Source organism: Acartia tonsa, chromosome 7, assembly GCF_053477335.1.
Source record: "Acartia tonsa isolate MP-2025a chromosome 7, ASM5347733v1, whole genome shotgun sequence".
Classification (NCBI taxonomy): domain Eukaryota; kingdom Metazoa; phylum Arthropoda; class Copepoda; order Calanoida; family Acartiidae; genus Acartia; species Acartia tonsa.
In genome coordinates, this window is record NC_137266.1 from 435,370 (window position 1) to 443,793 (window position 8,424).

The window sequence follows — 8,424 nt, forward strand, 5'->3', positions numbered from 1 at the left end:
TTCATGATTCTAAAAGGGATACCTAGTAATTTTGTCGGAAATTAGCACAAATAATTTTGTTTTATTTAACTTTTTAAATGTGATATTTTTCTTTAATTATTTATGACTTATAGAATGTACATTTATATTTTCCTTTTTCAATCTCAAAGTATTAATGTTCGTTTGCCCTACCATTTCAGAGCTTCGCTTTTATCGATGCTGTTATTCTTGTTATGAATCATGTGCCTTTATTTTTAACCTTTAAAGAAAGAAGTCTACGATCTTTTTCCGTTGCATCTTAGACAAATAAGTTTGAACAATTGGAATGAAGAGTCATACCTATTATATGTATATTTCGTTTTAAATTTCAGATTCTAAAGAATGATTTTCAATAACCAGTTTAATTATCTCTTTGATTTGTAAAAGGTAAATATTTATTTTCCGCGATGGTGGCGTAACACGTAGCGCATCCCTGCTTGTTGTCGGGAAGGTAATAGATTCAAATCTCAGCCCGACACAACATCAGAACTAAAAAGTCTAATATAGTTCCTACTGCTGATTTGCCTGGAGTTGGGACATAAATAGTTAGAGGAGGAAAAGACAGGCGGGGTGTAACTCATTACCTTACATAGGTAGGACCTCTATATAAGAAATGTGCAGTTAAATGATTTGTCTTTTACCATTTTACCCCCCCCCCCCCCCCATTTAAAATTTACCCCTACCCTGGGGGTGCCGTAGGCACTCCCAACCATTTAGGAGGGGGTATTTACCCCCCCCCCCCAAACAATTTTTTTGGGGGGGGGGTAAATACCCCCCAAAAAAATTTACCCCGGGGGAAAATTTTTGGGGGGGGAAACTAAATTTACCCCTGCCAACAGATTTCAGGGGGGGTAATTACCCCCCCCAAGCAAATTTTACCCCCGGGGTAAAATTTTGGGGGGGGGTAAAAAAAAATTTGCGGCATTTTACCCGCCCCCCCCCCAAAAAAAAAAAATCTTGGACGCCCCTGAAATAAATATATTGGACAATAAAATGCAAGGTTTTGTTGAGTGATACATGCACCAAAATAAGATTTCGCGGAACTTCCTATCCTTATAGGCTATACGAGGCCAAATACATAAAAAAACTTTTCTTTTATTTAAGATAGATCTGTCCGTCAATAACGTCCGCTGTTAAGAAATATTAAATGTAAATCTATTTGCTTGGTGTAGGTAACGGACATTTCAAATTATAGAGTACCTTCTCTAATAAAAGTCTAATATTTTAGATGTTTGATTGGTATTCAGTCCAGGAGGTAATCAACCCAACGAGATGATGCACTATGTTATAGAGCTCACAAGAAAAATCTCTGATAATTAATATTATTTAATTCAACATAATATTTTTCTAATGATTATTAAGGCCGTATTTGTATGTGATATTTATAAAAGAAAAGGGTTTAATGCAACCATCTCGTAATCAATGCGCAAATGGCACTTATAATCCGAATTTTGTTATGAAACTTGGCATGTGTAAACCTTGGTATGTCTATTTTCCCCTAAATTGAACAAAAAGTTGGAAAAGTGCGGCTGGCGGCTCAGCCGTTTGGCCGTTGTTCGGCTATTTTCCAATGTCACAAGCCCTATCTACACATCATATTCTTGGCCTCTCCCAGCAGATTACAGCCAGTTCTAGCAGGTAGCGGCTGGTAATAGAAATTGAAAAAAATTTTAATTTATATAATTTTACATGAAATAAAGCAAAAATACGTATGAAAAAGTTGATTCATATGTAATAAATGATGGCTTTGCCCTGAAAATAGCCAAAAACGGCTAAACATTAGTTTTCCAACTTTTTGTTCAATTTAGGGAAAAACAACCTACCAAGGATTACTCAAGTTTCATAACGAAATACGGATTCTAAGTGCCATTTGCGCATTGATTACGAGATTCGAGAAGGTTGCATTAATCCCCCCCCCCCCCTTTATTTAATACTTTTTAGTAGAGAAGCCACTCTAAATCTTTGATGTATTTGATAAGATTTTCAATTTTTAAAAGCGAAGCTTTTCTATAATTTAGGAGTCGTCCGTCCATACCTTTTAGCTATTTTAGTTAATTATCATATGACATGTTAGAAGTGTCCATATCAATTTCAAACTTTGCTTGATGATTCTTAGTTACAGTTAGGTACAATTTAGAAAGTTTAGCAACTCTCTAATCGTTACTAGAAAGTCCGTACGTCCATATAAAACATATTTCTAAATTATATTATACTAAGAAATTAATGTTCTGCTTACTAAGTTCTTATTGTTCGTTTGATCTTCCTCTTGATTTAAGAGCTTCGCTTTATGGATGTTTCCACCCTTGTTTTTATATTATTATTAATATTAAATTCCCCTTTGTTATACGACATTTGTATCTATAGATAAAATGACAAGTATCTTTGCTTTCTATGTTTTAGTGTGAAATTAAGGTTTTGTTGCTCTAAAGGTTGTAGATGAAGATGCATGTAGCTTTATCATCTATTTAAATATACTTCTGAAATTTTTCAGGATGATTCATCTGATTTATTAGCATTTATTCTGAATGTAAATTTGATATTCTGTTTGTTTTCTATGCATCTTTTGTTTTTGTGCTTCAACAGCAATAAATGTTGTCATCCATATTTTATTATTAATACAATCTTTTTTTTGTAAATCAACTTTATCACATTTGCTACTTTTATATTTGATAAACTGAAACAATAGCTTGGTACCGGTTATTGGACTATCTCTTATTTATTTAATTCAAGTTTTTAGCAAGAAAATGAAATTTAAAGCACAAACATTTCGAGAAAAAAAAACAGCAGTTTGCATTGTTTCTGTGATAATATGTTTTCTCGTATTCATTCGAATCCGGTGGATAGGAACCGGTTCTCATCCATACGAAAAAATTATGTCTAGCATCGTATTATATCCAGTTTTCTACAAATATAGAAATGTACAATCATAAGATTAAAACTAGTTTTTTTAGCCCCGAGGTGCTATCTGCGGAAAGCCGTTTATAATACGATACGAGAAATAGCTATTCTCGTATTCATTTGAATCCGGTGGATAGGAACCGGTTCTCATGAATACGAAAAAACTATGTCTAGCATCGTTTTATATCCAGTTTTCTACGAATATAGAAAATTAGAAATGTACAATCATAAGATTAAAACTAGTTTTTTTAGCCGGTGCCTTTGGCACCACAGGGCTTAAAAAAACTAGTTTTAATCTTATAATTGTACATTCTATATCCGCGGAAAGCCGTTTATAATACAATACGAGAAATAACTATTCTCGTATTCATTCGAATCCGGTGGATAGAAACCGGTTCTCATCCATACGAAAAGATTATGTCTAGCATTGTGTTATATCCAGTTTTCTACGAATATAGAAATGTACAATCACAAGATTAAAACCAGTTTTAATCTTAATTGTACATTCTATATCCGCGGAAAGCCGTTTATAATACGATGAAAGAAATAACTATTACTTAATTTCATCTTCAGATTTTGATTTTATAATGAAAGGGGTTGTTGCACGAAATGCATTTAAACTTGAATTTAGTGAACTGCATATTTTTTTTATTTTCAATGGTATAAATAATTTAAATCTATAATAAAGTATAATCATCTGTTCAATTAATTCTTTTCATGTTTTTAGATCATTGCTACTTTATAACTAGAGCTTACATCTGTTCTTAACCTAAATAATTTCAATATCATTATTGTTAAGTATTTAGATCCTTTTAAACCCGTGACCGTGGGTCAGCACTTAGCGCATCCACTAGTCGTCGGGAAGGTGATATGTTCGAATCTTGGCCCGACACTGTGATGTAACACAAGACATTAAAAATGTTTACTACTGCTACTATGTCAGGTGCACGACATTAATAGTTGGAGTGGGGGGAATGACTTGGTCCAAAACAAGCACAACTCATTACCATACACAGATAGGACTTCGCAGACAAATCAAAGGGTTGATTGTTTGATGGATGTTACTAAACCTTAACTATCGCACACAAGGATGATGCTCTGGATTTTCTAGGTCTCTTAAAAATCGAAGGAGAATACCGCACGCACTTACTTGGTAATGGTACAAAATTTTTTGATTTTTTAGAGTTATGCTATATCATTTTAGACAAACTAAGTGCTAAGTGCAAACTTTATTGAAGAAAAGGTTGTTTCAAATGTTCAGGTATCTAACGGAATAAGACCGATGTCCCATAAAAAGGTATACATTCCCAGTTCACAAAATTAGCCTTTCTATAGATTACAGTTAATGGTTGAATCATTTGGACTTTCAACTAAATCAAACAAACAAATTCAATAAAAATCTACAAAAACTGTTAAGTCAACGTAGAAAACATTATTATAAAGCTATAGGGACTAGTGTAATAAACAGCCCTCTGCCCCTTACTTTATCCCTGCAAATTTTTCAAAAGTATTTACGAAAAATAAACAGTGGAAGGCAACAGTCCCATCGACAGCCGTAAATCACATGTATGTTTTGTGATTTTTTATAAAATTTGATTAATTTCGTAGTTGGTATAGATCAGAGAGAGAGGACAATTGGCTGCAAATTACACTAGTCCCCAAAGTTTTATAAAAAAAAATTTTTTATTCATTGGCTCAATAACTTTGGGGACTTGAATAGAGTTTTAATTGGTTGGCTAATTAAGTTGAATATCCTAATGTTTCAACCACAATTGTAATATACAGAATGTGCGTAATTTTGTGTATCCTAAAACCTGTTTTCGCCAAAAGGTGACTCTGCACGAACAAGAGCCTGTGATTCTAAGCACCTTCTAGCAGTGATTCTAAGTGTTTTTTGTTGAATATACAAGAGTTAAGTTTATTAAATTAAGTTTCACCATAGTTTTATATGAAAAAAAACTTGAAATGTTAGGCATTCTTTGGATATATCATCAAATGTTTTGTTGAGTTTAAGCTGCTGTGAGTGACACAAAAGTAAAATTTTTAAATGAGAAATGTTAATTTACAAAAATTAATGATAACTTGTAATGTTGTAAACAGTTTTATGAGTATACTTTCGTAATTTACAACATTTGATTTTGTTTTGACGTATTATTTTATTTCAATTTTTGAACTCAACAAAACATTCGATGATATTTCATCAAAAAATGTTTAACATTTCAAAGTTTTATTCATAGAAAACCATAGTGAAACCTATTTTTTTTGGTATAACTATATCAAACATAACGCTAGTATATTCACAAAAAAATATTTAGAATCACTTGCTCTCGTTTGTGCATAGTCCCTTTTTTTATCCTAAAAATTACTTTTTTCCAGATGATTCCAAATTGTCTGATTTGACGAGAAAAAGCAAAAGAAATTCGGCGGCAAATAGCAGATTTCGGCGAGAGCGGCGATTCCACTACATTAAACATCTTAATACCTACCACCATGCCAAATTTCAGTGTTTAAACTTTTTTTTCTTAACTGAGTTCTTTTGGCTTTTAGTTTTGTTTTCAAAAAGTGTCACACTCTGCACTCCCCCCCCCCCCTTTTTCTAAGGTCGATTTATCTTGGGTGAATACCTTACCCCAAAAAAGTTCGTAAGATTCTTTGGTACAAACAGACAAACAACCTATTAGTTTTGCATCAGAATTACTAGCTGATACTTTCCAATCATCAAAGGCGCGGAAATATTCAAACACATAACATGAAAGTAAACTTCCCTAAAATGATGACATTAATCAGTTCAGTGGAAATCTTTACAGACAAACCGAAAAGAAAACCTGATTGCTATAAATAATATTTATAATAGTATAATTCGTCATAACAAGAATAATCTCCATTAACAAAATAACATTTTAGATATATTCTTCTTTAAGGTAGTTCCACGAAGTGATTTTAACCAAAAAAAATTAAATCATCTTTAAATATAAATTTTATCATTACTCTTTCAACAAATACCGGTTATTGTTTATAAAAATTAACGTATGCAATTTGAAAGAAGCCGCAACAATTAAAAATGTATAGCGATTGAAAAAAGTAACTGGTAACAAGTAAGATAACATCAACATATACAAAGTAAATCTACTAGAGGTCTCTAGGTGGTGGGGGTTGAATTCGCCCCTCTCTCGTCCCCCTTTTCAAAAAGTAAAGTACACCTACTAAACAATGATTTTAAACCTTCCCAGGACCTAAGAGATGCATCATTGTAAAAGAGAAACTTACATAAGAAATTAAAGAGTAGCTTCACACCTTTACCAATGAACTAAAATAATAGAAGAAATGTTTTATTTTGTTACAACTCGTTTATAATTTGGAAAAAAAATTATTAATAATATAGCGATCTTTGAAATAATTTGTCTTGTATACTGGCTACCTATGCAACATCGTTGTTTCCTGAAAAAAAAACACTACTTTATAAAAGAGTATATAATATTTTAAACTTTCTTGGCTTTATCCTACTAGAATTATTTTTTTAAATTTGAAAATTGTAGTACCCCCCCCCCCCCTTAAACTGGCAGGGAACGATATTTTATTTTAGAATTAGGTTACGTTATAGGCCAGGGGGCGAGCGCTGCGGCTAGGCAGGCCAGGATCCGAGCACCGCAACCAGGTTCATAGTCTTGTCAGAGTGGGGAAGGGGAAGGGGATTTACAAAAATTTTAGCAGCATAGGTGCTGTATAATTTACATTGTCTGCCGTTCTATGGGGAAAATATTTTTTATCTAATAATTTAGATACATATGACTACTTCATAAGGTACTAGCGGCTATGCTTTAAATGCCTCGTAAGGGCACTTTGTCTTTAAAAAGTAGGGCACTCTTCAATGAAAATTAAAAACAATTTTCTGAATGTACCTAGATATTTTGAAGATATTACTAAAACCACTTTTTATCTTAATTAATCTAGTCTGTGTAGAGACTGTAATCCTTACGATCTTAAAGTAAAAGAGTTGGAAGTCTTATCCTAAAAAAAGAAGCTGCGCATTTTTACCTTCATATATGTAGTGTGCAATATTAGTCGTTGTTTTATTTGTTGTTCATGATGGTTGTTGTTGATTAAAAGTGCTTGTTGGCCGGTCTTTTTACATTACCCTAAAATTTTTAAAAATTATAAAAAGTCCTGATTTAAGTAACAGGATGTCCATCTGTCTGTTTGTTCTGTTTTTTTCTCAATAAAAGTTAAGTATAAGAACATGATTTTCAGTCGCAAAATGCAGCAATTGGATCTCTATTTTACTACCTAAATCCATTGGTGTTTAATCTTTTTTTGTGTGAATATACTAGTTTTTTTGTTAGGTATGGTTTAGGAAACGCAAAATTTAGCGGCAAAAATACATTCATCAAGCTATTATGCTAGAATATAAAGAAGCAAAGTTTATTTTTGTATAAAGCTTAAGATCTCTGAAATTAGGGGCTAGGGGCGTTGTTAAGGATCTCAGAAATTACTGGTTGAAAGTAGTTATACTTTAAACTTTTCAGAGATAAAAAAATTTCTTTGGTTGTAATTTTTCTGGGGCTAGAGGTGAAACAAATAGTCAAAATTATATAAAGCAGAAAGATTTTTTGTCTGTAGCTAAAGATCTCAAAAAATACTGATCATAATTGATTTTTGTACAGAAAAGCTTTATAAATGTCTTGGGTAGATTTTTGACTATTATTCTAAGGGCGAAGCAACTATAAAAATTATACATCCCTTTTAATTAATATATTACTAAAATCCAGTTTTGTTTAACCGCGACCATTACAAACACATTGCGCATCCGCTCATCGTCAGGGAGGTTATAGGTTCAAATTTCGGCATAACACCGTGTCATAACTATAGACGTTAAAATGGTTCCTACTGCTGTATAACTAAAACTTTTGTGATCGTTGAACTTTTTTAACGTAAACCATTTATCCAACAACAATAAAGCTTAAGAAGCCTTTTAACTTTTTACTTTTTTTACTTGCGTTGGATTTAAATGTTATAAATAATTTTTAACATATGGGTTCTATTGTAGTTAAATGAAAAATAATGTGTAATACCTGATTTTTTTTAGTAGAACATCGTAGAAAACCAATCTGCCATCACCCAAAAAAAATTGCATCTCATTTTTAGTAAAATCTGAAAAGATCTAAACTATTAAGTATATCGATGAAAATTTAAACAGGGATATAACACCCAAAGATAAATTATTATGCCTTTTCCCACCATATATATATCTTTAACGTTAATTAGTAATTGCAATTATGGGTCACTTCATACACACAGACATACACACCCACACACACACACTTACAAGTGCGTAACCTTTTCATTCCAGAACAACATCGTCTCCCCGCATCGTTTGTATTTTATTAACAATAAGCAAACTTTATATTCTAATATTTTTAAAAAATCACAAATAAAATCAATATGATAATGCATTTATAAAGCATACGTATTGCAACAATGTCATATTATCTTTTAAATTACAAAAAATCT

At 32.1% G+C, this 8,424-nt stretch overlaps 2 long non-coding RNA genes across 2 annotated transcripts; one reads left to right on the top strand and one right to left on the bottom strand.

Annotated features, from left to right (window-relative positions):
* Positions 1-277: 277 nt before the first annotated feature.
* On the top strand, positions 278-2,763 carry LOC145324638 (uncharacterized). The gene is made up of 2 exons (XR_013881289.1): positions 278-405; positions 1,247-2,763. It is a non-coding gene; the product is annotated as an uncharacterized LOC145324638 (long non-coding RNA).
* A 3,469-nt stretch (positions 2,764-6,232) lies between these two features.
* Positions 6,233-8,076, bottom strand: LOC145324023 (uncharacterized). The gene is made up of 3 exons (XR_013881171.1): positions 7,986-8,076; positions 6,952-7,052; positions 6,233-6,354 (listed from the first exon to the last, which is right to left on the bottom strand). It is a non-coding gene; the product is annotated as an uncharacterized LOC145324023 (long non-coding RNA).
* Between the last annotated feature and the right edge of the window lie 348 nt (positions 8,077-8,424).